This window comes from Sander lucioperca, chromosome 17, assembly GCF_008315115.2.
Source record: "Sander lucioperca isolate FBNREF2018 chromosome 17, SLUC_FBN_1.2, whole genome shotgun sequence".
Taxonomy (NCBI): domain Eukaryota; kingdom Metazoa; phylum Chordata; class Actinopteri; order Perciformes; family Percidae; genus Sander; species Sander lucioperca.
In genome coordinates, this window is record NC_050189.1 from 24,560,831 (window position 1) to 24,586,805 (window position 25,975).

Below are 25,975 nucleotides of genomic sequence, written 5' to 3' on the forward strand. Positions count from 1 at the left end.
CATCAATTCAAGACTGGCAGAGTATCACTATGTTCATGTTTGGAGCTAGTAAGATTGGACTGACATTAGCAGATATTGCTGCTGTGGCTATGTCAATAACCCTTCAGCCTGTGAGGGGGAGCCACGGGAACCTTTCCATTCCCTGATCTAATTAGCCGCCGACCAAGCTAACTCAACCCGGGCAATCCCCTCGGCCAGCTTAAACCACCAGAGGCCAGAAGGTGGGCTTGCACCTAAACTTTGTACATTGATTACAGTTAATCCCTCTGGATTTCGTGATTTGATTGTGCTTCCAGTCCACACCCCTTTGAGACCCACATGCATAAACATATAGCAAGAACACAAGCAAATATAAACATATGAAGCCAGGCCTGACTGTGCCATATAAGCGTAGGAAGCGAGCAGTTCAAAGGTTCAGCAACAGTGGACCAAATGGATTCATGTTGATGAGTGAATGATTTTGTTTTCATGGTAGAGGAGGTCTAAACTGATTGGCAACATAGAGTATGGTGGGAAGCATTTGGATGAAGACGTTACAGATTTGAGTCTGCACCTTACTTGATGAATGAGGCTGTTAAAGCTCTGAAGTCGATTCAATATGCTGTTCAAATTTTGAGGGTGAGCTGCCAACAAGAACTAGCATAATTCCAGCCGCCATTTATCCCAGTTTTAATCATTTTCAACCCAAGCTCCATCAAACGTCTCTTAGCCTTTGTAAAACTTCACAGACAGTTTATTTCTCAGCTCTTAGCGTCAGCAGTTAATTAGTGGTTAACATACACAGTCTGTCCAGAGACAGATGAGCGTACATCAAAGGGGCAGTACAACAAGATGGCTACTTTGGTTTCCATGTGTTTATCCTCTAACTGCAACACCTGCGTGAAGCTGGCCCCCCCATGTCATCCAAAAACTATTAAAAACACTGCTATTAGTTTGTGCTACGTTTGTGCCGTAAAAATTATTGTTTGTGCTGTTAAGGGTTTTAAGTAATTAAACTTTACATTTTCTGGCCAGTGACATCACCCAGCCCCCCATTAATGTCCAAATCTCCCCAAAATGGTCTCAATCGTTTGTGCTATGTTTGTGCTGATTTGTGCTGTTAAAAAAAACATTTGTGCTATGTTTTTTAAAGTGCCCATATTATGAAAAAAAAAAATCACTTTTTCTGGGATTTGGGGTGTTACTTTGTGTCTCTGGTGCTTCCACACGCATACAAACTTTGAAAAAAAAAAAACATCCATGCTGTTTTGAGTGAGATAAGGGTTTCTGAATGTATCCTGCCTTCAGTCTTCGGGTGAGCTGGTCAAAATCTGCACGGCTTTCTACGTCACTAGCCGAAACGAGGGGGCTAGGGGGCTAACTGTTAGCATGCTAGCTCGTTCTCAATGGCAAAACACTGCTACAACACACACAAATTCACGCTAATCTACAAAATAAATTGTATAGAACTACTTACATGTCCCTGTTCTGCAGGTATTCCATGCAAAGTTGGAAGTGCGACCTCGCCGTCTAGTCTCCCGGCTAATCCTGCCTTGTACAGGCCAAAGTTGGAAAAACAGCTAGCTAGCTTGTGTAATACTTACCTAGCTACTGCGCATGTGTGACTGCCAACAAAGATGTTACAGAAGTTGAGATGTCTCACTCTGTAGCTAAAACAGAGACCTGAACACAGGGTGAAAAGAGGCGCTGCAGCAATGTGCAGTACAACAAAAATATGGTGTTTTTTGAAAATTAAACCATGTAAACCTATTCTGATGCAATCTCAAATTACAATTATGAACCTGAAAATGAGCATAATATGGCCACTTATGCTTTATTACGCGTGTGACGTCAACCAGCCCCCCATTAATGCAAGCAATATGAGAGACACTTTGTGATGATTGATTGTTGTTTAGGTACATTAAACCACGTTAAGCCTTTTCATGTTAGGACTTATAAAGCCCATGAGAACCGTGGAGAGTCAACCCACAGCCGCTCCGTTGCCCTGCTGAAAATGTGAAGCAGAAACGCTTAATGTCAGTTAACGTCCATAATAATTGGACTTTGGGTTAGATTTTTAGAAAGTTTTCAGTGGTTATGAGGAGCAATATGAGAGAGACATTTGGTAATCATTGATCATTGTTTAGGTACATTAAACCACTTTGGGCTTTTTCCTCGCCATAGGCGCCAATGAAGAAGAAAACGTTAACGTGAGATAACTTCTATAATCGTTGGATTTCGGTTTAGTTTTTTTGACAGGCTGAAGTGTTCATGACCACGTTAAGCTTTTTCACGTTAAGCATTTTAGAATGTCCCGTTCATGGGAGTGATGGCTGGTGTCAGAAGCCTTTGCAGCGCAAATAGTAGCCGTGTAACAAATAAAGCCTGATAACGTAAAAACCTAAGTAGCACAAATGTTTCTTTTAACGGCACAAATCACCACAAACGTAGCACAAACGATTGAGACCATTTTGGGAAGATTTGGACATTAATGGGGGGCTGGATGATGTCACTGGCCAGAAAATGTAAAGTTTAATTACTTAAAACCCTTAACAGCACAAACAATCATTTTTACGGCACAAACGAATAGCAGAGTTTTTAATAATTTTTGGATGACATGGGGGGCCAGCCCTGTCAAACCGCATTCTATGTAGAGGGCAGTCTGCCACCTCTCAGGCTTTGACCCTACTGCAGTCCTTCAGCTGTCCACCTCTTTGGGATTCCTAAAGACCTCCTGCCCCCCTGAGGACTGAGCAAGTCTTACTCCCTCTCAAGCATGAATTCACAAACAGCATCTACTATGGCATGGGGGGGAATAACTTTTGCCACTTCAGTAAAAACGAACAGTCATCTCTGCACCAATTAAGCTTTCAATGCCGGACAGCTTTCCGGTCAGCTACTGTACGAGTGAATCCAGAAGAGCATTTGAGCCTCGACGTCAAAGAGCAGGTTAAGTGCGATAAGCGAAATGAGCATATGCCAGGGGGGAGATAATGACTAAAAATGACTTTCCACCTTCTTTACACAAAGAGAGACAGGTACAGGGGCACAGCTGCTGTGGAAGATTAATGGTGCTGCCAGATGTAGGGACTCTGGAGAGGGTGACCAGCCCATGGTGCTCTTCACCATGCTGGAAGAGGACAAAGCAGCCATCAGAGGAGACACAAGCAGGGATGTTGATTGACTGCATGCAGAGTAAAATATTTTATGACAGCAATGAGCAAAAACTCAAGAGATGACAAGCTGAAGGCGTGTCAACGTTCCAATAATGATGTTTTTGCTGGCAATGATACCTTAAAAGCTATGCCTAAATCTCTACAATACACATAATAATCCTTAAATAATGAATCACCTAGCATTAATGACACTTCGCCAGCAATGCAAAACACATTTTAAAAGATTGACTTCTATTCCACACCTCATTTTGCTAAAGCTGTGTGACAGTCTGAATGTGAGGGAACTACCAAAAAGCCTAGCATTGTCACAGCTAGCTTTAGCACAAGCGGAATCATTAGAGGCCAGTATATTAAACAAATTTAGGAAAAGAGAGAAAATAGATAAGGTAGTCATTCAGCAAAGCACAGCAATGCCTCTCTTATTCTTTAGAGTCACCTCTGACTCACCTCCAGGTCACCTGAGCAAACGACATGCCATCACAGCACAGTGTCAATATCGCAATTTGTTTTTCTATTTCCTCCCTTATCAACGTTAAACGGGACAAATCAATCATCTTAGCTGCTGCAAAAGGGGGAAAAAAGTACCCTTCTTGTCAGAAAATAAGGGTTATAAATAATACGACAGCAGAAACCAAACACTTGTGATACAAATTTCTCAAAAAGACAATTAACTCTGGGGAGGGGAGAGAGAGAAGACGAGAAACCTGAAACAAATGCCTTCTGAAAGCCCTTCTGCCAAATCTCAGATGCGGGGACACTGGCTCCTTCTCAGTACAGAGAGCGTTTCAATTACATGCAGTTTGCCCTTGGTTGGGCTATTTCAATATTTTATGTTGATACATTACCACTGCAACATGCCTACATTCATTTTCATTCAGGACAAGGAGCTTTGAGCAAAAATAGGCTCTTCATCGGGCAGGGCTTGGTGTTATAATATTGTCTGTCATCTCTATGATCTATTTTCTATCGAGAGAGACTGCCTAATTAAAAACGAGAAATCCAAAATTACTTTTCACATGGATTCCTGCGGAGCCAAGAGTGGCATTGTAATTGCATGTAATTGGTTCAACCGAACGCATGCTATGATACATTAAGGGTGTTTTTTTGCGATTTTGCATAATACAGGGTTGCTGACACAATGCATGCCATTCATAAATCAGATAACAGAGAAAGGCATTTACAGTGCACTGGGGACCACTTTAAATGGGTATGACATCATGTGATACCACGGTGTACCAAGGAGGTCACCACACACCTGTGCGACATACAACTTCCTCAGACAATGTGATTTCCATGCCACTTGACGAGCAATGACAGATATGTGAGAGCAGGCCTCTCGTGATCTTTACAGCACACTCAAAGACTTGCTCCAAGAATTTCAACTGTAGCACCAGCCTTTAACTGTCTGTGAGTAAAGGCCAGAGTGAGGGTTAATATGTCCCATATCTTTGCATGCAGGCTATATTGTCCAAACCCTCTGTTTCCCACCCAAGGTTCCATTAAGCTCCTTAGCGGGGAAAGGCAGCGAGATTGATTAGTTGCTGGTATTTATTGGGCACTGATGGCCCAGGTGCTGCGGAAAACAAGCATCAAGCTTTGTTTTTATATCTGGTTTATAGCACAGCTGTTTCTGCTGAGCTAACACTGTGCACATAATCACTGCGAAGACACTCAAATCATCATCAAAAGCTTCTGAAATGCAAAGAAAAAAAAGGAAAAAGGAGTTTGGAGCGGTCCCCATAGCACTAAAGGCATGAGGCAAAGGTCAATAAGATGTCTCTGAGGACGTTTCGGTGTGGAGTCTAAACTTAATGGGATCCTCCAGCAACTCTCAAAAGTTTGTGGCTCATAACAGCAACTGGCTCATTAAAAATATTACACGCCCCCCTCGCATGCCAACACCTTGCTCAGGAGCTGTGTGTCCTCTAGAAACATTATTGGAGCGTGTGGCAGGTCCACTGGAGTGCCACTCTAATCATTGTAATGCATCTCTGTTCTTTTAATTAAGGGATAATGTCCAATTTCATGACGTTTATGAGGTTATAACATCCATTAGCCTGCAACAGATGCTGTGGCTGAATAGCTAACTAGCCTCGAGCTGAGCCGCACAGGTCCTCCTCCAGGCCAGCAAGCCACACTGCCCAGCACTTAGTGGTGAAAGACAGACATTCACTCTCTCTCACTACTTCTCCTCTTTTTCGGATACTAATTTTACGTACTTTTGTCTCCTATTCTCTCTGTATCCATTCCCTCTTGCTGCCTCTGAGCGGAAATTGGAAGGAGATTTAAAGAGTATAGCTATTGAACTTTAAACAGCTTATAGCCATGGAACATAAAACTGGCATTTAAAATTTGTGATTGCAATTAAACGCAAGTTATTCGCAATGAGAATGTCAAAAGCAGTTCTAATCATTTTTATTGTGCCGCTTAATTATTGCATTGCACTTTTTCCTCATCCGAGCCAAATGCTTTCTGGGTGCATAATTTCAACCTTTAGCTCCTCTTCTCACGCTTATGCCAACAGCAAAATGAGCAGTCTGCTCGGTAGCCCCTCAATTCCAACACAATGAATCTGCCTGAACCTCTCCAACACTATATTTTTTGGGCCTACAGCCAGCCCTCCTCTCAGTGGTGACCTCAATTTTCTTAGAAATACCTTTCTTACCCATCCCAGTGAAGGGTGAAGGACACAGTCTACTCAAAGCATCAATTGAGATATTATTAGTCTGCTGTGGCACCAAACTATGAAATATGTATATCCACATTGGGAATTAACAGTGCTCAAATGCTGAATTAGGGACTGATGCAGATGCAGTGGCAGAAAACCAACCACCATTTGGGGGATATATTGTGTTCCATGACTGGTTGCATAACTGTGTTGAGTTTTAAATGTTTATTTAGTCTAACTCAGACTGCAGTTGGGGAAAATTCAACGTGTCATGTCCGTCTGGTAAGAAACCCTCACCCCGTTTGATGGTTGGGGGCGAACCACCGTAACTCCCCTGAGGCTCCCCTGCCTACCTCCTGTGATGGAGACGGACTGGAATTGGCAACCATGGTGCCAGGTCTCTGGTCCAGGGTTGGAGGACAGGGGAGTGAGATAGACGGCTGTCCCCAGGGCAGGGTGAGGGTCTGCTGGGCAGCTGTCCGGTAATTAGTCCCCTCCCCTGTGCTTGCCCCCTGGCATCTGTCGGAGCAGCAGCTAACAGTGCATGTGGCCCTCATCCAGCTCTCAGGATGCAGTTCAGTTAGAACCATTAGGCTTTATTTAATCACATACACCTGCAGTTAAACACACACCTGGTCAAGTTTGTGATATATGCGACGGTGTGTGTCGATATAAACACAATGCCTTTAAAAGTGTACTTGCATCACCTCTTCTTTTTTCTTTGGTTCGTCTTACAGTTTGACCGAGTCTTTAAATATAAGCCATATGGGACGTGGTCTTCAACTCACAGACCTTCTCATTATGAATAGCTCCTGTGGGAGTTCAACGTTGCTTGTGCCATGCTCTGCGTACCGAGCTGCACAGTACCTCCAAGGCAGCAGTGTCTGAGCTTGCACCGAACATTTCCTGCCGCAACATTAAACTTTACAAAATAGAAGAAAAAGAAACGATTTTCCCTGGAGTCCAATTTCTCACAAGGGCTTTAAAAAAGTCCTCTAAATGAAAAAGCATGCTATGCACCATCAATACCTAAACTGTAGTACAGAGTATATTACATGGTCTCACTTACATATCTTCCTGCATCCTCCATTACTGTCAGTATACTCAGTTATCCTCTCCTCTGTTGCCTCAGGCAGTCACACTTCATCCTTTTAATTTTTCCCCTTCATGTCCACATGCAAATCCTGCTTCACCAGTTTGAATGCTTATCTAGAACTTTAGTGTCTTACAGTATGGGCTTGATTTGGAAATATGATAATTTTCATATAAACAGTCAATTCTGACAGTTTAATCAACTTTTTCTGTGAAGCGGCTTTTGGACAGGGCTCAAGTCTCTCTAGCATGCTCTACCACTCTTTTCTTCTTCTGGTGTCAGTCTCAACTCCCTCCATCCCTCCTTCTCTCACTGTGTCATCTTCCACGGTGCATCAGCCGGCCTTAGTCGCACTTGGAGAGAGAGCCTAAGTGTCCTTGGGTGAAGGGGGTTCCCGAGGAGCTAATGGTTAGCGCGGTATGACTAATGGGGAAAAAGCATGACAAAATAAGACAAATGGTTTGGACCAACTTCATTACCTAAGTGACAGCTTGACGGCCCTGCTGTATAATATGGTATTTTTCATCTGTGACTCATTTGGCAAAGGAAAATGACGGCGAGAGCAGGGACTAACTTTTTTTATGACATCAAAGCGCTGCTGATTTTACACCTGCCTGAGCAGCAGAAGTAGTTGGGGAAGTTTGGAATTTTTAAAAGTGTTGTGTGCTTTAAAAAACAAGCATACAATACAGAACGCAGAGCGAATTTTGGATTTGGAGTAGAGATACAGTATTCTGATGCATTGGAGAGTGTCTTAGGTTTTCCAACATCAAAATACCAGGCAGATTGGCACCTACAGGCTTGCACTGGCAGTGTGTTTACTCACCAACCTCCCTTTTTTGTATTATACATCTATGGGCAAGTCTCTCAGTGGAGACAGAAAGCACAATGGCACATGGAAACTTTTATAACGCATCCGTATTCAACACAATATGACTAAGAGATAAGGCTGTAGTCAAGAAATGTACTGTTATTCCAATCAGCCATGCTATTAAAACTTATTTCTAATGATTGAAATGTTATTAACCACAAACGTTTCTGCAATAAATTGACAATTTATAATGAAAATTTCAAAAGTCTTCAGCTTTTGATGATAAAACGAGCCAAACTGATGACAACTGTTTCTCAGTTTACACTGGAGGTTTGCGCTAAATAAAGCCTCATCTGCTCAATATCAGACCGCTTAATTTTTCATGAAAGGAAAGGTCATATGTTCCACTGTAATCTCAAGTCTCAGTCCCTGTGTATCAGCAGCTGCCTGTCTTATGCTGTAGCATACATTATTAAACAAATACTTCTGCTAGAGGAATGCTGTGGTTTGCCTCACTGTCTTCCTTTGAATGACACAAATTCCACTCCGATATTGCAAAGGTGACACAAATAATTCACGAATTGCTTTCACTTTCTTTCTTTGAGTGGAAAGTTGCCAAGCAGTTGAAAGCCAGAGCTCAACATAAAGCAGATAGGTTTAGAGTGTTTCAAAGACTAATCGTGAGTGTTTGCATAAAATAACTACACGTGTTTGAGCTTTGCTTTTAAAGTGTGAATGTTGGATCACGGTTTTTAAATTGCGATGCAGACAGTGACGGTCAACATCAGCTCATATGGGGACATTTCCAGTGCAATTTCCATCTACGTTAATATGACAGGTCCCCAAAACTACATTTTAATCACTATAACTTAAACACACACAATATCTACTTAATTTAAATTTGTTCAGCATTTCAGATTAATTAGAATATTGTTACACCATCCATGTTGTACTAAATCAAAACTTCTAACTATTTCTTTCCCCCTAGGTCTGCTACCTTCAATGGTAAATTTCCCAGACTCATTCCTGTGTAAACGCTGCTGGGCATCGGCTTGCTGCACGCTGTGTTAAAGCCAAGGAGTCATTGCCTCTTTTGAGGAGAAGAATCCATCAAAACCACCAGGGAATAGCTAGGTAGAGCAGCTGTCTCCCAGTAAGGAAGGCACAAAAAAGTGGCAGAGTTGCAGATTATGTGTTATTGTTGAGCTTTCAGTCCTTACTTTCTCTCTCCTTTACCCCCCGTTCCCAAACTCCAACTATACTTGGCTATTTTTGTCTTCAGTCCCATCTTTATCACTATGGAAAACAAAGCTTGAGCCATAACACAACATCACTTTCAACTATATTCCACTGCAAATGGCAGCTTATTTCTTTCTTGGAAAAAATTACGAAGAAAATCAGTCTTAAATTGAAATGTATAACATACAGTTTCTGGAAAGATAAGTGACAGTTTAGGTTTTATTAGTCCACTCTCAAAGTGGTCCACCTGGTCAGGAACAGCTAACAAGCAGTTTCCTAAAAAAAGGGAACAGAATCAGAGTAGAGGAGCAAGCCACAATGGAGGTAGTGTAAAATGATTTATTCTGAGGTCGTCCTCCAATCCCCTGGACTAGACAGGGCAGACAAATCCAGCAGGTGATCTGAACGCATCTGTCCATGCCAAAGAAAGTGATTTTCTCTCACCCTCACTTTCTTTTTCCTTGTATCCTTTTTTTTCTGTTCACAGCTACATGCTGGGAGACATCCACAAAGATTTATGAATTAAAGCTTGAATTAAGCATCCTGCTTTCCACTCTAAGTCTATCCCTGTGGCTTCAGTCGAGTGAAGTCTGGACTTTTCAGAAAAGCAGAGGGTTCACTGCCCACATGACTATCTGCGTGCCCTCGAAGGCCAAACCCCAGTGCAGGCTGGGAAAAAGATTTATTTGAAAAGAGAAGTACTGAGGACTGTGGACACAATCTCAATGTGTAAACATCCTTTCAGAGGCCTTCCCTGAGACGACGAAGGCACTCAGCTGGGACCAGGGAAGAGGTGACACAAGGTTCAACAAGACAGCCTAGAATTTCTAATCTCACATCCAAGAGATGGGTCAGCATAAAATAAAAGTCCATTTTAACAGTTAACTGTGCTTTGTGAACATGTGATGCATTTGTTTGAAGGTCCCAAAACATTCCAAACTTAAATGAAAGAACAGCAATGAAGAAGAGAGGGAGTGGTGATAAAGCAGTCATTTCATCTCTGCATCCCTGTGGGGAAATCAGGAAGAAATTGCTTTTAAAAGCGAAGCTGCACATCAATGTATTTCTGAGTAAATCAATGTATTACACCTATGACTGCTAGTTAAGTGGAAGCAGTATGTTTTTTTTACTTCAAAGACCACAACTAAGAATAATAAATATGATCTCAACAATATTTTGTTGAGATAATAATCTATTTTTTTAAAGATTATTTTTTTGGGCATTTTAGGCCTTTATTTCTATAGGACAGCTTAGACATGAAAGTGGAGCGAGAGGGGGGAATGATATGCAGCAAAGGGCCACAGGTCGGAGTCGAACCCGGGCCCGCTGCGTCGAGGACTAAACCTCTATATACGGGCGCCCATCAACAAGATTTTGATGATTTATAAAAAAATAAAAATTACTAACTGGTTTCACAAAACAATGGCATGTAAAAAATGTTGCCTGTTCCCTCTTTGTGCAGACCCCCTTTATAATCTCGGGTGAGGAGGCAGAGGTTCCTCGCAGCACATTGATTCACGCATTTATGACTCTGTTCTGCTTGAGAACTTTTAGCCATTATCATTTTCCTGACCTGTCCCACATTGGATAATTGCCATAGATAGGCTGAATTCCCCCCTTCTGCCTATTTCGGCCCGGCCTTCTCTTCCGCATGGCTGACCAGACCTACATTTCCTGCATAACTGGCATGAATCAGTTTTATGAATTGATGATGGGTTACTACACTACATGTGAGTCATAAATGCATGTAAACAAAGGATTTAGTGTGGACGACTTTAATATGTTTTAATATGGTACAGTAGTACTAGTAATATGTAGTTTGCCATCTTGTTGCTTCTAAAGACATGATTTTAGTTCCTTCACTTAAAGTTACTATATGTAACTTTTTAATGTTTCTGAAACTGTAATTTTTCATCTGATGATCATAAATTACCTGTAACCGAAAACGAGACTAACAGTGAAAAGGCAAGCAGACCAGCTCCACAGTAACACATTCTGACGGGTCACAGATTTTGGTACAACACCGTGTCACGAGAGTAGGGTTGTAACAACTGGAAAAGCCTGTGTTAGTGTATCCAGCCAGGTAAAAGGTAGCAGGAGATTTCTTTATATAGGCCTAATTGTATTTTTATTTTATTTTTACAAGTTATCTGTTGTAGTTATGGCTGAAACTGGGGCAGGGCCATCGCAGAAAAAAAGGAAATAAACAACTAAAAGCTAAAAGAGAAAGTGACAGACAACGGTCGGGCTTTCAACAGATGGAGACAATTACGGGATTGTAAATGATTCAAAACCCACCCTGAATTGGCCCTCTTTCTTTTTTTCCCCCCATTCTGTAGGACAGTCACCCAGCCTCCCTGGCTTCCCGGCTGCTGCCAGGGGACGGGAGCTACATTAGGTCAGTCCACACCGATTAACGTTACTTGGGGCTAAGATACAGCAGCTAACGTTAGCGATCAAGTTTCCCTGGTGCGGAGCTTCGCCTCCAACACGACAAATAAACTACAGTTATTACATGTACAATTATCACATTGGGAAGCAAAGGAATAGCTAAATCTGACACACAGATCAAAAGAGAGCTGGAGAGTGAGAGAAGTAGCTAACAGAGCTAATAGCTTAAACAACTGTGGGATTAGTAAGAAAGTCACTACAAGGTGATCGCTATGAGTGCTTGAGTCAACTAGTATAACGTTAGGTTTAAATGTAAAGTGGGTAATTAGCCACTGTAATGAAAAATGTGACAAAAATTACTGAGTTGAGCTACCGGAGCAAGACGCTACCAACACAGAAGCATGTCAGCACGTCAGCCAAGCGGGGGACAGGACAGCCGAGCCGGTGTTGCCAGTTCCATTGATGAAAGTGAAAGATTGAGTAACCACAATTGGATCATTTCTAAAGAGATATAAAGTAAATTAAGTGGAGCAAAAAAAAATACTGTATTTCCTTAGCATAAAATGGAAATAAAATACTTTTAAATTGGAAATTTAGTACACTATTTCAGGTAAATGTACTTTCAATTCAACAACTGCACATCAGGAGAGTATCAGGAATGCTGGGAGGAAATTGAAATGCTTTGGTTTTTTTTACCTCCACAATTCAGAACAAGTCTTTTATGGAGAACTTTGCGGGCAGTGAAACACATCAACATCAATAATTAAGAAGCAAAAGACAAAATCATAACAGTGAGATGGTGTGATCAAAAAGCTACTTAAAATGTTTAGACTTTTTTTTGTTATTCTTTGCAGGTTAAAGAGGTCTTCAGTAAGGGAAAACCTCATCTGGATTGTGTGAGTCTCAGCACTGAAGTGCTTTTTAATCACTATTCCCTGGTGAAGCAGCTGAACATGCTTACTTCTTACTCTGCCTACTCTTCAGTGTACTATGATGACCTGGCATCATGGTGGACTGAAGGGCCCGAACCAAGAGGATTCATGAGGGGAACACCATATTTATCATTAATGATATTCAGTTATCTATGCTATATATATATATCCATCTCCACACAACCTCTCTTCTTGTTTTTCTTTTTTTTTTGTATAGCAAAAACAAACCCCAGTGAGCGTACTGTGCATCTACAGTCACTTAGATGCAGCTCAGCACACAAAAACAAACACCACGCAGAGACACATTTCATACCAGGGGAATAAAAATTAACCTGAGATGCCATCAGCAATTAAGCTTAATTTCAATAACGTTCAACATTTTAGATTCGTGTGTGCTTTCCCATTAGCGTAATCAAGCGACAACAAATGTTTCTCTGCATGATAATGGCAAGCTGCCTCCTCTGTGTGTGGATAAATTAAGAAAAACATACAAGTACTGATTAAATTTGGTCCATCAGGAGAATGAAGTGGGATGATGGTTACACACTTTCAAGACGGCGAATCCCCCTCACCCTGATCTAATAGAAGACCAAAGAGGTATACCGAAACGTGCCTATTCAGCTAACCTTGAACCCCTCCAAACCCCAGGATCAATCACTATTCAGAAATGCAACACTGTTAATTATGTTTTTCACTGATGAAGTGACGTTGCTGTTAAGAGTTGCTTAACATTAATATTCAGTAGTACTCTTGCTAGGATCGAGCAAGGCAGGCGTAATTAGAGTTGATGGGCTCCATAAGCATTAATATTGTAGTGCATCAGCAACGTGGGCCTCTTGCAGCAGCCTCTAGAGTTTTCAGTTCCTTGCTGGAACAACTCACTTTTTTCGATTGCGTTTTCAGATTACTAAAGAGGAGGACCATTGTTTAACATAAAAAGCCAATGCATTACTACATCATTGCTATCTTGGACAAACATATAACCATAAGACATTTTCCTTGATTACAAGTTTAATACTCCATAACTACTGGAGAAAATGATGAGTTGGCAGAACCAGAAACCTCCCCTGATAGAAGCACATATAAACACGGCTCAAACATGAGATATGAAGACAAAAATAGCCCCTCTGATAGGTGCTGACTGCGTTTCATCCATAGTCCCAGCTCGTTCCCAGGTATTGATGTCAATTACCGAGACGTCCATTAGCTGTGGAGTATTCTGAGAGGAGTCAATTTTGGTCATGTCATGTAGTTCAGTTTCACATTGAGGAATGACCCTGGGAACCAGCTGGGTTCAGCTAGCACTGGGGCTAATGGCCCTAATGCATGATACAATAAACATGTGCCTTTATAAACCAGTTGGAACCTCTTACTGTGACAGCGGGCTCTCAGATGACACACACTTAACATTAAGCCTGGCCCATAAGAGTGTGTAGCTTAGTGTGATTATATTAGCAATGTGTTCTACACTGTGCAGTATGGCTCAATGAGGTGATGCTGAGATAGTAATTACTGCCATTCCACTTTGTGCTTGTGTTGTACAATGAGGGGAAAACAGCTGGTTTGTGAGGTCACCTATCCAGTCTTGGTAAATTTGTCCATTATAAGCGCTGATTAAATCTTAAAATGGTTTCTTTGTAACTGCAGTCTTGTGTGATACCCTCCAATGACAGCACTTGCTGAATTCTTACACATAAATATATGCTGCACCACAATCTGCTTTTAGCAACACTGCAGAGATAAAAAACCAAGCTCTGACCTATCTCGTGAGGCATGATATATTGACCCGAGTGTATCTCCAGCCAGGTGCACACACGGGGAAACGGATGCTGTGTCAGAAAGTATTTCAACCACACTACCGTCAAACCTTTCTGCCAAACTTGTGTTATCCCGAGATAAATTACAATCAAAGCATTTTTGAGGTTATTATGATGATATTATTATATGATATTAGAAGGATGGAGCAGGGCTGATATTATCAACTCCAAAGCATGGTCAGTATTAATGCGCGTGGTGTACAGCGGGGGTGATTGAGTAAAGCTGAAATACGAGATGCTGGTTTGAAGGACAAAATGCCTGCAGGAGCTCTAGGGAGTGGTAGCGGTGAGTGTATATGAGGGTGTGTGTGCATCAGTGGGTGTCTCCATGGGTGTGTAAATGAAGACGTAATCTCAGGAGTGAATGCCTGGCAAAGAGCTAAGAGATGACCTCTCCAAGGAGGAAATCGAGGAGAAGAGGGAACGGACTATAAAAATGACAATGCGCTCAAGTAGAGAAGGAGGAAGAAATAAGGTAAAAGCCATCAGGAAGAAGAAAGGTCAAGAGGACAGCAGAGCAGAGGGCAGGAACAAGAGTAGGATGGGATTGGTCTGTGATGAAGATAGTCCGACTCACGGCTCTGATTAGAGACGTTACAGAAAGCTGTAAAGACTGCAAGACAGACTTCAAGTTGCTCACAGTTGGCCTTTTCTCTCATTTACAGGAAAGGACCTCTGTCTCATAAATCCCGGTGGAGAGCACTTCTATTGCCCGTGTCGGGATGGACAGGCTTTGTCTTTGCCATCATTGTGTTTGGTATCTCCGGCTGCAGACCAGTCTCTGGCTTTTTAGCTATGTTAGCAGTATAGCTCTAGGGATGGAGATGTCGGTTGGCCAGTTAACCACATTGGTTAGGCCTGAAATGCCTCACTATTGGATGGATTACAATGACATTTGATACAGATATCTATTCAATTTCAATTAAATTTTATTTATAGTATCAAATCATAACAAGAGTTATCTCGAGACACTTTACAGATAGAGTAGGTCTAGACCACACTCTATAATTTACAAAGCCCCAACAATTCCAATAGTTCCCCCAAGAGCAAGCATTAGCAGTGGCTATTGCGACAGTGGCGAGGAAAAACTCCCTTTTAGGAAGAAACCTCGGCAGACCCAGACTCTTGGTGGGCGGTGTCTGACGGTTGGGGTTACGACGGTACGGGATGTAGCGTGGCACAGCAGAGCATGGGTGGACGCGGTGGACGCAGCAGGACGTAGCCGGACAGATATACAGGATACAGATATCTATGGTGACAAGAAGATCCTCCTGACTTTTCCTGTACTGCCACCAGCAGGTCAAAGTTTTCACGTATCCTGTGAAATAGCTCAACATCTACTGGACGGACTGCAAGTGTTGGTGCAGTGGTGCTTTGAGCTAAATGCTAAGTACAGCCTCACAGACCCACTAGCATGGATTTAGACTCTTAACCTTAAAATGAGGTCAGACTGGGCTGATTTTCAGTTCTTAAATTTGGTCCTGGAATAAGAGAGAAACGACTTGTAGCCGTGTGCATAAATTTCACCAGTCTCTTAGAGAGAGCTGGCTGCAGGGTGTGTCTGTGTGAGTTATGGACAGGCTTAAGTTGAAGGACCAGTTCCGGTATGAGTAAAAATGTAAAGGAACACGTCAAGGTAAGGTGAATATTTAGTGAAACTATAATAGTGGGGTGTAGACACATTTTAGTAATGTTGAGGCACCATTTCAGAAAAAATGCACATAGGCAATTCACATTCATTAGTAAGCACCCGATTTTAAATAAGCTTCAATTAAATTCCTAGATTGGGCCAAAAAGAAATAATGCAACTGCAACGCTCTATAAGCAAATGTACAGTATGAACACTAATAATCACCAGTGAAATGGAAAACATGCAAAGGCTTACAATATGTATATGTCTCCAATAGTTTGCATCAGGAACAAAATTGTGCAGTGTTATGCATAACTGGGATGCACAGCAGCATACATAACTAGGCCTTTTTTTATAGGTCTACTGTGACCCGGTTAGCGCACTCAATTTCACATAAACACAGAAATTCTGCTCTGACATATTCTAAAATGTTTGTTGTGGCCATGAGGAGCCTTCTAATGTCTCCCAGCAGGGTGTCATGCATGTCCAGATGCAGCCTTCACTATCTGAATTCCAATGTTGCCACAAGGCCCATTTGTTGGAAAAGACTCACAGCCTCATGAATATAACATTTTCATGAACTGTGGTGAAGCGACAACCACTATAAAAAGATGACTCCAAACATGGCAGGCCTCACAAACACGCAGCCTAATCATAAACTGTACATGCAAACCAGTATGGTGAGCTACACGGACTTATGCAAGCAGTAAGAGAGACAGGGGAGCAGAAGGATCTATACTGAAAATTGATACTGTAGGGTTTGCCAACCCATTAATAATAAACACTGACCAAACAGGAGAAACTGGGAGGAGAGAGGGAGATCACTGCATTTGTGCAAGTGCTCAAAGCATTGTCTGTAATCACACGTTGCTTCTTCCTCACCCCATCCTATCTCGGAACCTGAATGTGAATGCATTAAGCCAAAGAAGTCACAGAGAAGATCATGAATAAGAAAGTACCGCTGTTGATTATGCACTTTCTGCGCTCAAATACAATTTACAGCTATCAGGTCCTGTGATAATTGAATGCCGTCTGTTGCCCCCTGGTAGTTGAATGGGAGAGGAAATTAAGAGTGGCATGCACGAAGGGAAGACGGCACCTTCAGAGGAGGAGAAACTGTACACCAGACTATCATATCTGGTCCTGTTTACCTTCCAACGCGATCCATCAGTCAAGCAACTGACGAATCCCTCATGAGTAGATTACACAGTGGCCCAGCTCTGTTGAATGCGTAATATTTATAGCACCATTAGGGTCTGTGCATTAGATTACATGCTATAGTTCCATAGAGGGAATCACAGAGAAATTGTCTTGTGTATTACTTGATTATCATGAAATGAGAATGAGGCCTCGAGATTGAACAAAAGTCTACTTCAAGGAAGTCTGAAGAAAAGAGAGCATATGAAGTTTCCATTTCAAAGGCTCTGAATCAGTTGCCGCCGTAACAACATAAACAGAGAGTGGCAGCGCATGATACCTGTCTGGAGAGAGCTAGAGAAGGGAGGGTAGGAGAAGGAGAAAGATTCAGAGAGAACATTAAAAGGCAGGGTATAATGCATGTACACATCACGCTTTAGCTCTTATCTGTTTCAAACAACACATCTGTTCAAAACAACGGCATATGAAAACACACCATTTGAAGAATGCAATCAGAGATGGTTAGGTTCCCGTGACAGCGAGGCGCCTCTTCATCTCTCTCCTTGCAAACAGAATCCTTCTTCCGCGTGGCGGGAGGCGGGTGGCGGTGGCAGCTGCGATTTCCGCGAGGCCCTGCCTCAACAGCACGCCTATGCTTTGTGGAGTCCACAATTATTGGCGCCCATGTGTGACAATATGATGTTTGTTGAAAACTGCTACAAGTGTCTCCAGTAATAAGTTGGCATGTGGCAGAAAGAAAGCAGTGCTGCTTGAGTAAACGGACAAAGTTATCTCTGATGAAATACTAAAGGCACAGCAGGAAGTAGCTCACAAGCAAACTAACCATCCGAGATCCTCTATTTGATGTAACATACTTTTTGGACAATTTGAATTCCATACATGCATGCTCATTTTCAGTCCCACACAACTCTTAATGCCATACTTTGGTCAATATATCCACAATTCATAAGCGGTTTGACTATTAAATATTCTACAATGTTGTGCTTCTAACTGCTCAAATATAATGGAACTGATATGTCCAACATTTAGGACTGTTAAAATAAAAACTAAAAAGGGTAAAATAAGGGTGGGTAAACCCTACCTGACCTCAGCTATCTTACCTCTATCGTGGCCTGCGAAAGCCATGATAGATGGAAAAATGGACATATCAGTCTCTTAAAAAGGTCTATATGATAACAAAACTTACTTAAACTCAACTGCCAATTGTACTGCTGTATTTACAGTAAGTAGTGATGTAAACAACTACTTAACATCAGATATTTAGCTTTAGAAAACAGTCTACGCCTGTATTTAAAAAAAACTATCATTCTACTATTTTTCTACTACAGAAAAATTATATACTATATAATTATCAAACTCTTCTCTGTTCAATGTAGAGATAGACAAGACGGGGTGTTTTTGTTGCACTGGATGATGTGGTGAATTTTTATGAAAGGTGATTGATCAACCAAAACAGATTTAGCCATCACACAATCTTTTCATTATACAGGCTGAAAAATAAGTACGATAACACCATTTTCTAAAAAAAGGTAAGATACAGCATGATACTACTATTACTATTCATTTACCAAATTATTAAACCTTTGATTTGATGCCATAGAAACTGCCCATCTCTAGTAACTGTGATATATGGGTGGTGGTGAGCAGCCCCCTCATGCCATAATGATCATAACCAATTACATATCCTCCAATCACTCTGAAGATAATGCTGCAAAGTTGGTGCTCGTCCCTGCCCAGGATAGCTGAAGACAAATTTCACGCTAGGTTAATGCTGGCCAATTGTATGCCACTTTCAATTAAGTTCATTTTCTCCTCATAAAAGCACACAATTGAGATATTTTGACAGATTTTAAAGCTAACCATGCAGTGACTTTCATATCTTGATTCAAACTGGGCTGTGACAGGAGAGGTTAGTCCTACCCAAAGCCCTCCACACCATGATGATTGAAATCAAATTAGCTATTTGCGTACATGCTTACACTCACAGATTGCATGTTTAGCATTCAATCAATATTTGGTGTTGTGGCACAATAACTTTTTGAAATGCAATTAGCTTCATGGCATGGGGAGATCTATGTAAAGTGTTTCGGCATGAGTAGACTTGATTCAGGTTGTCCAGTGCAATTATCTGCTGAGGCGAAGCGCCAAACAGAGTGGCAATTTGGCCCCAGCTCGCACACACTGTACTGTTATGATTACCTTTATAGTCCCCATTGATTTCCTGATGACATTATGACTTGTAATTTTCAGAAGCAATCTCCATGAGAAGAATCTTGCTGTTCATTTGAAAGTCATGATTTCAGTTCCCTCCTTCACACTGGGTATATAGTATTATTTTTTCCTGTTTTCTCATGCTTTACTCTCCTCTCGCCTCCATCTTCTCACTCCCCCATGCACACAAACAGATGGGAATTTCTAAGAAATTAAAATCCCATTTTTGGCTGGAGTTCAATCCTTTTTTTCCTCCCCCCAAAGCTTCTGGCACAGAAATGGGCAATTCATGACAGCAAAGCTGAATGAGCACACTAGTGCACGCATTTACCCTTGGCAATTTCTTCTAACAAGATGAGGTGTTTTTCGTCTCATGTTTGATGTGATACAGGTATGCATGGTACCTTTCTAAGCCCCAGACAAGTGCACTGTAATATCCCTCTAGACTAAATACTCTTGCATGACCATCCTCTGGAAAAGTGTGTAAGAGAAAGTGATGGAAGCGGGGCGGGGGAGGGCAGTCACTTCACAGCCAAGGTAATGCATGTGGGTATTTACTGTGCCACTTTTCTAAAGCATTCTGCTTATCTTGTGTTAAATAGACAGCCTTGTTCATAACATGCAAGATATGAGAAGGGGTTGGATGATAACCTCCATCTCTCACCCCTTATAATCAAAGTCACTCGCCACTGCCAGTATTGCACTTGCTGCGCGATTCGCTTCTCGATAGCCCACCATCCCTCTAGCAATTACAGTTCTGACAGCTCCACTAAGACACGCTTCCCTGCTATAATTACCCATGCCTTATTTATCCAGGATGGGTATGTAAGAGTGTGTGTGTGTGTGTGTGTGTGTGTGCACGAGTGTGCTGGTCCGAGGGGGTTTGGACTTGTAATAATGATCATTGGGGAACCTGATCGTCTAACAGGGTGGCATGTTTGTGCTAAATAGAAAGGGAGATCCCCATTATGTTCCCTTCACTTCTGCAAAGAGTCTGCTTACCATGTTATTATAAAGTGCTGGTTAGCAGCATGTCCCAAAATAGAGAATATGGCAGTGGAGTCTCTATTTTTCTCCAACTCTGATACATTTCCCTTGGTGATGAATACAATTTGGCCGATACCAGAGCAGATCACCATTACAAAACAGCCGGTGGATGTAGCAGCTATTTGATGAAGACAGAAGGCTTGACTGCTCTGATTAGGGTCAAGCGTTTGCTGCAGCGCAGGAAATAAAATACCTAAAAGCTGCCTCTTGTGATTGAAATATATGATGAGATAAAAAAGACCGCTTCTGGGTAAATAGGTGAGGTCCCACTGCCTTTCCCTGCTTACGACCCCGTCTGATGAGATCACAGTTTGGGCTGATGATTCCCTCAGTCCCCCTTAGCAAAACATATGATTGGTGCAAATTCACTCAAGTCATTTGCAACAGCTATCAGAGTGTTAAAGTCAGTGTTTTCCTTGGCAGGTCTTGTAATATTCAACTGATTTAAGTATGTGTCATGATTAACATTTGTCTGTTCTCAGCATTAGTATGTACTACTTGTTCTACAGGAATACAGTAATTGTATGCCTTTAACTACGACAGCTGTGTTGGCTCATGTAAGTTGGCTAGACGATGCAAATATATTCGGACATTTCACAGTGGAAGAGCATCAAAAAGCTAGTCACATTTTTCCTGGGGAATATAAGAATCAAAGTAGGCTGTCCATTTGCAATGTGGATTACCCTCGAGATCCATAATTTGATTTATCTTTACACCATCTCATTTCGTCACTGTGATTATTTGGCGGATTGCCTTGAATTTTTTGTTTTGTTTCCCTCTGCTGTGCTAATTTTGCCACATTAAAAACACAGAGGGAAGGCACTGTTTTGACAAAGTGTTCTTTTGTTATCCTCAAAGCTCCCTTGCAAATGGAGGTTCATATTTACATTTGCCAAGCTTGTAAATATAAGTCTTAAGCACACCATTGACAGAAAGCTGACAACTTTAGAAAAAGATAAATGGAGACTTTGACTTTGTTTACAGTTTATCTGCCACTATTTTAGTTGGAACGTTGTCTGCATCATGACAACAAATTATGGTAGTGCGGTTTTTGGCGTTTGTGAAGGTGGAGGGGGGGGATGCTTTTCCCCTGACTGGCTGTCAGTGTGGTTCTAAATCAGGCATCATAGCCTCTTCCCATTAAAAACCATCCATTAGACACATGGCCCTGAAAGCCATCCAAACTGAGCTTGTTTTGACCCTTTTACATCCATTTTCTTCATGTGCCAGTGAGATGAGCAGAAAACTAGTCTGCAGCTGGTACGCGATTGACAAGGTAATTTTAGATGCTCTACTGAGGGACCTTCTGCAGTATTTTCTTGCTGTGGAGAAATACAAGCATATATATTTGAGATTTTTTAAATCCCTGCAATTTTCGTCTCTGAGCTCCAACATACAGACTCTAATGCAGCATTTCAGTCTCAATTACATTTAATGGATGGATTAGACATCTAGCCTATTCAGTCTGAATGTTATGCAGTTGAGCATGTGAATTGGGTTGGAACTGCAGGGGAACGCTGCTTGTTTTCTTGGGACCAGCCTCTGAGGTGTACAAGGTCTGGCTGCCAAAACAGGCAATGTTTGCCTCCATCAAAATTCCCCCAAGTTAACCTTGTAGCAAGTAAGGTGGAAAAAACGACATGTCTTGCATCTCTGCACAACAGCTCAAGACATGTCATACTGTTTTTCCTCTGCTTCGATGTTCTTAGCTTCTTTAAAAGAATTATACAAAAAACCCATGCTGCCAAAGTTATAAGTCCTTATGTGCCTGAGGATGAAAGGCTGTCTCACTTTCTCACAATACTGTCATAAGCCATACACTTCTGTTTATCCTCAATGACCAAAATTTTGGGTCATATAATTAATAACCACTGGATGGACACATTACTTATAAACGTTGAGGGTGCAACATCCTGTTTTTCAGCAGATAGAGAAATATATATATATATATATATATATATATATATATATATATATATGTATGTGTGTGTGTGTGTGTGTGTGTGTGTGTGTGTGTGTGTGTGTGTGTAATTCAGCAGCCTAAACAGTACTGTCACATATGATTAAACAAATAGCCTAGTTCGGCATTTAGGGAAATATGCTTATTCACTTTCTTGCCAAGAGTTTGATGACAAGATCAATACCACTCTCATGTCTGTACTATAAATATGAATATCCCTAACAGCCAGTTAGCTTAGCTTAAAACAAAGACTGGAGACAAGGGGAAACTGCTAGCATGGGGAAACTGCTAGCATGGGTCTGCCCAAAGGTAACAAAATCCATCAACCAGCACCTCTAAAGCTCACTGATTAAAACTTTTTTTTCTCTAACCCATACAAAAAGCAAAAATGACAATTAGAATTTTATAGGGGCTTATGTGCCAGAATACTTCTTGGCTGGGACCAATAACTTCCTGGAGACTCCGCTGGTTGCCTGGTCTCAGCCAAGAATTAGTCTGGCACAAAACCACATAAAACTTCCGTTTTTGACCATATAGACAGAAAAGTAGAAGTCAATCTTCTAATCTAACAGTCTGCAAAAAGTGAAGTAGACCAAAATGTCAAACTATTCCTTAGAGAGTGATTCATAATAAATAGCAGGGGTCTCATTTATAAACGTGGCGTACACACAAAACGGGGCTGAAAATGTGCGTACACCACTTCCCCACACAAAGGTTGCGATTTATAAAAAACAAACTTGACGGGAGAATGTGCTGTCCTCCACGCAAACTCTGACCCATGCGTACGCACATTTTGGAGACAAAATAGGAATTGCCGATGCAGATGGTGAGGTGGTGAACTGAAGTCAGACTGCAGAAAGTAAAAGGGAATAACGATTACTTGTAATATTTTCAAGTATTGATGCCTCACGCACATTTTTTCACTCCATACTATCCACGTTATCATGAAGATTAAATCCAGCAGTGTTATTTGTGCTTGTACTGAGTGATAGTTGTTCTATAAACACCTCCAACTCAAATCTTAAATAGCAATTTGTTCTTAATGTTTAATCAGCACTGTCTTGCTGTCACATTGTCCGCTACGGAGCGCAGGAGGAGGGGATGGCCCGACTGCATGGAATACATGATAACGTTTAAATACCCTAGCATTAGATAACGGCAGAACACGGTAGCCTAACTAACTAAATATATGTCTTTAATACTGCGCATATATCATCAAATGTCAAAGAAAATATCTGGAAATACAGCTGTTAAGCTCTCATGCAATCGTTACCCTTAATGTCCTCGTTATCAGTCCGAACTTTAATACTGTTCGTGACAAAACCTGCATGAAGAAAAGTGTGTTTGCCTATTACACTTTCTTTCGTCTTCAGATAGAATCTCAGGGTGGGGTGGGGGATATACCACTAGTTAATGCTGTGATTTTGGCAAGGTGTTAACAATCACAAATTGTTGTAAACATAAATACTGCGGTGAACCCGTGCGTAATGCTGCATGATGGCACTGCTGGCCCTGCAGGAGGACTACGCTAATGGAAGAATCAGGAGAAAGAGACTTCAGGGACCATGACGATGACTGGCTAATATGCCGATTTAAATTCCCTAAAGCTGAGCTCTTGGATCTATGTAGTACTGAATTTGGTCCAGTAGAGAGAGCAACGCGCCAGAACCGTGCCATGCCGGTCCAAATACAGGTACTCACCACTCTGGGGGAAACCAGCTGTTTTCAGAGGGAAAGTAAGGGAATTTGTGTTTGGTAGATTATTTCTCTGTGGTAACAATGCTTTTTGGCAATAAATCTTATACAGTTGGAAAGCCTGTTTAGTTCCCTTTCAAATGGTGCCCCATTTGTAAGGAACATGCATTTGTGGGATGAGCAACAGCGCTGAGTATGTGGGTTGCGCCCATGAAAAATTTGCCAAATCTTTTCTGCCAATGCCAAACAGCTTATTTTGCCATTGACTCGTTTGGTGTTTGGTGGATTGGATGATTGAAGTTTGAAGAAACAAGACATATTGGCAATTTAACATCGTAGGGTCAAAGTGTGGAGAAGACGGGGAGAACGCTATGCTGATTGCTGCACCGATAGAGTAACACCTTTTGGTGGAGGCAGTGTGATGGTGTGGGGCAGCATCTCCCTCACTGGAAAAACAAGCCTTGTCATCATTGGAGGCATCTCAATGCAGAGAGATATAGAGATGAGATGAGATTCTGCAACCAGCGGCAATCCCATATCTCCACAGTCTGGGACCGAACTCTATCCTCCAAGATGACAACGCTCTCCCCACAGGGCGGGGTTTATCAGAGACTACCTCCAGAATGTGTGAGTGGAGAGGATGGAATGACCTGCCAGCAGTCTTGACCTCAACCCCATTGAACACTTGTGGGATCAGCTTGGGCGTGCTGTTCGTGCCAGAGTGACCAACAACCACATTGGCTGACTTGCGACAAATGCTGGTTGAAGAATGGGATGCCATCCCACAGCAGTGTTTGACCAGGCTGGTGACCAGCATGAGGAGGAGATGCCAGACTGTTGTGGCTGTGTATGGATCTTCCACACGCTACTGAGGCTCCTGTTGGTTAAATGAATAAATTCTTAAATTGCCAATATGTCTTGTTTCTTCAAATTTCAAATCATCCAATCCACCAAATGAGTCAATGGCAGAATAAGCTGTTTGGCATTGGCAGAGAAGATTTGGCAACTTTTTCATGGGCGCAACCCACATACTCGCTACATACGCGCTGCTGCTCATCCCACAAATGCATGTTCCTTACAAATTGGGCACCATTTGAAAGGGAACTAAACAGGCTTTCCAACGGTATAAGATTTATTGCCAAAAAGCATTGTTACCACAGAGAAATAATCTACCAAACACAAATGTCCTTACTTTTTGTGCTAAGTTTATATAATCAATTCAACTTTATCACTAAGGCTTGTTTGGATATAATATATAGTTCTGTTAAATCTTATTATATACGCCTGGTATATCGAAGCTGTCCCAGAGTGCCGTAATGCCTGCCATTTTGGACGTATTAATACATGTAGTTATAGATCAGGTTTCCCTACACTGTGCAAGAACAGGCCGAAATTATAATTCAATTTGCAGCAATTCCTGAACGTCTGAGAAGTTTTTTGCTTTTTCTCTGCCAGTCATCATGATTTGGTGTAACAACTGCCAGTGTCATTCATATATATACTGATCAGCATTCACAAGGTGCTTTGCATTGACTATTTATCGTTAAAATGGGCGTGTACAGGGCGGGATAAGAGGCTGATTCACGTACGCACACGTAGGTAATCTCTGATTTATAAAGGGAACATTGCTTACAGGTGTGCGTACACACGGTTTTATAAATCTCACTTTTTTTTGGCGTACGCCATTTTGGGCGTACATACACTTATAGTATGGATCCTACGCACAGTTTTATAAATGAGACCCCAGGTATGTTACTGTTTTATTGCTGGAACTCAATAAAATAGATTATCATCAGTAGTTGTGTGTCACTGCAGTGCCTGAGTCAGCCCAGTGTTGGACAACTAGCTCCATGTGACATCTTCGGATAAGCAACAAACAGTGTAAGAAATAGGAGACAAAGCACCATGATGCTCCGACATGCAAAGGCAGTAGAATTAAGCAAACAAACCAGTTTGTTTACTTCCACTGATAACTCCACCCGATAATGTCTACAACTTGCAGAAAATTTAAAATGCAATTGACATCACTTTTTAGGCAGCAAATGATCAAAGCAGAGCAATATTTTGAACATCAAATGGAAAATCTTAAAAGGCTGAGTAATGAACAGTCAGGGTTTTTTTTGCCATTTTGGTATGGACACATGTATTATGTATCACGGTAAGAGGCA

General features: G+C 41.6%; 1 protein-coding gene across 5 annotated transcripts in view; it reads right to left on the minus strand.

The window, feature by feature from the left end:
* The window catches only part of ppargc1a (peroxisome proliferator-activated receptor gamma, coactivator 1 alpha), a 280,065-nt gene that overhangs the window by 207,447 nt on the left and 46,643 nt on the right, over nt 1–25,975 (minus strand). The gene's annotated exons all lie outside the window — the stretch shown is intronic.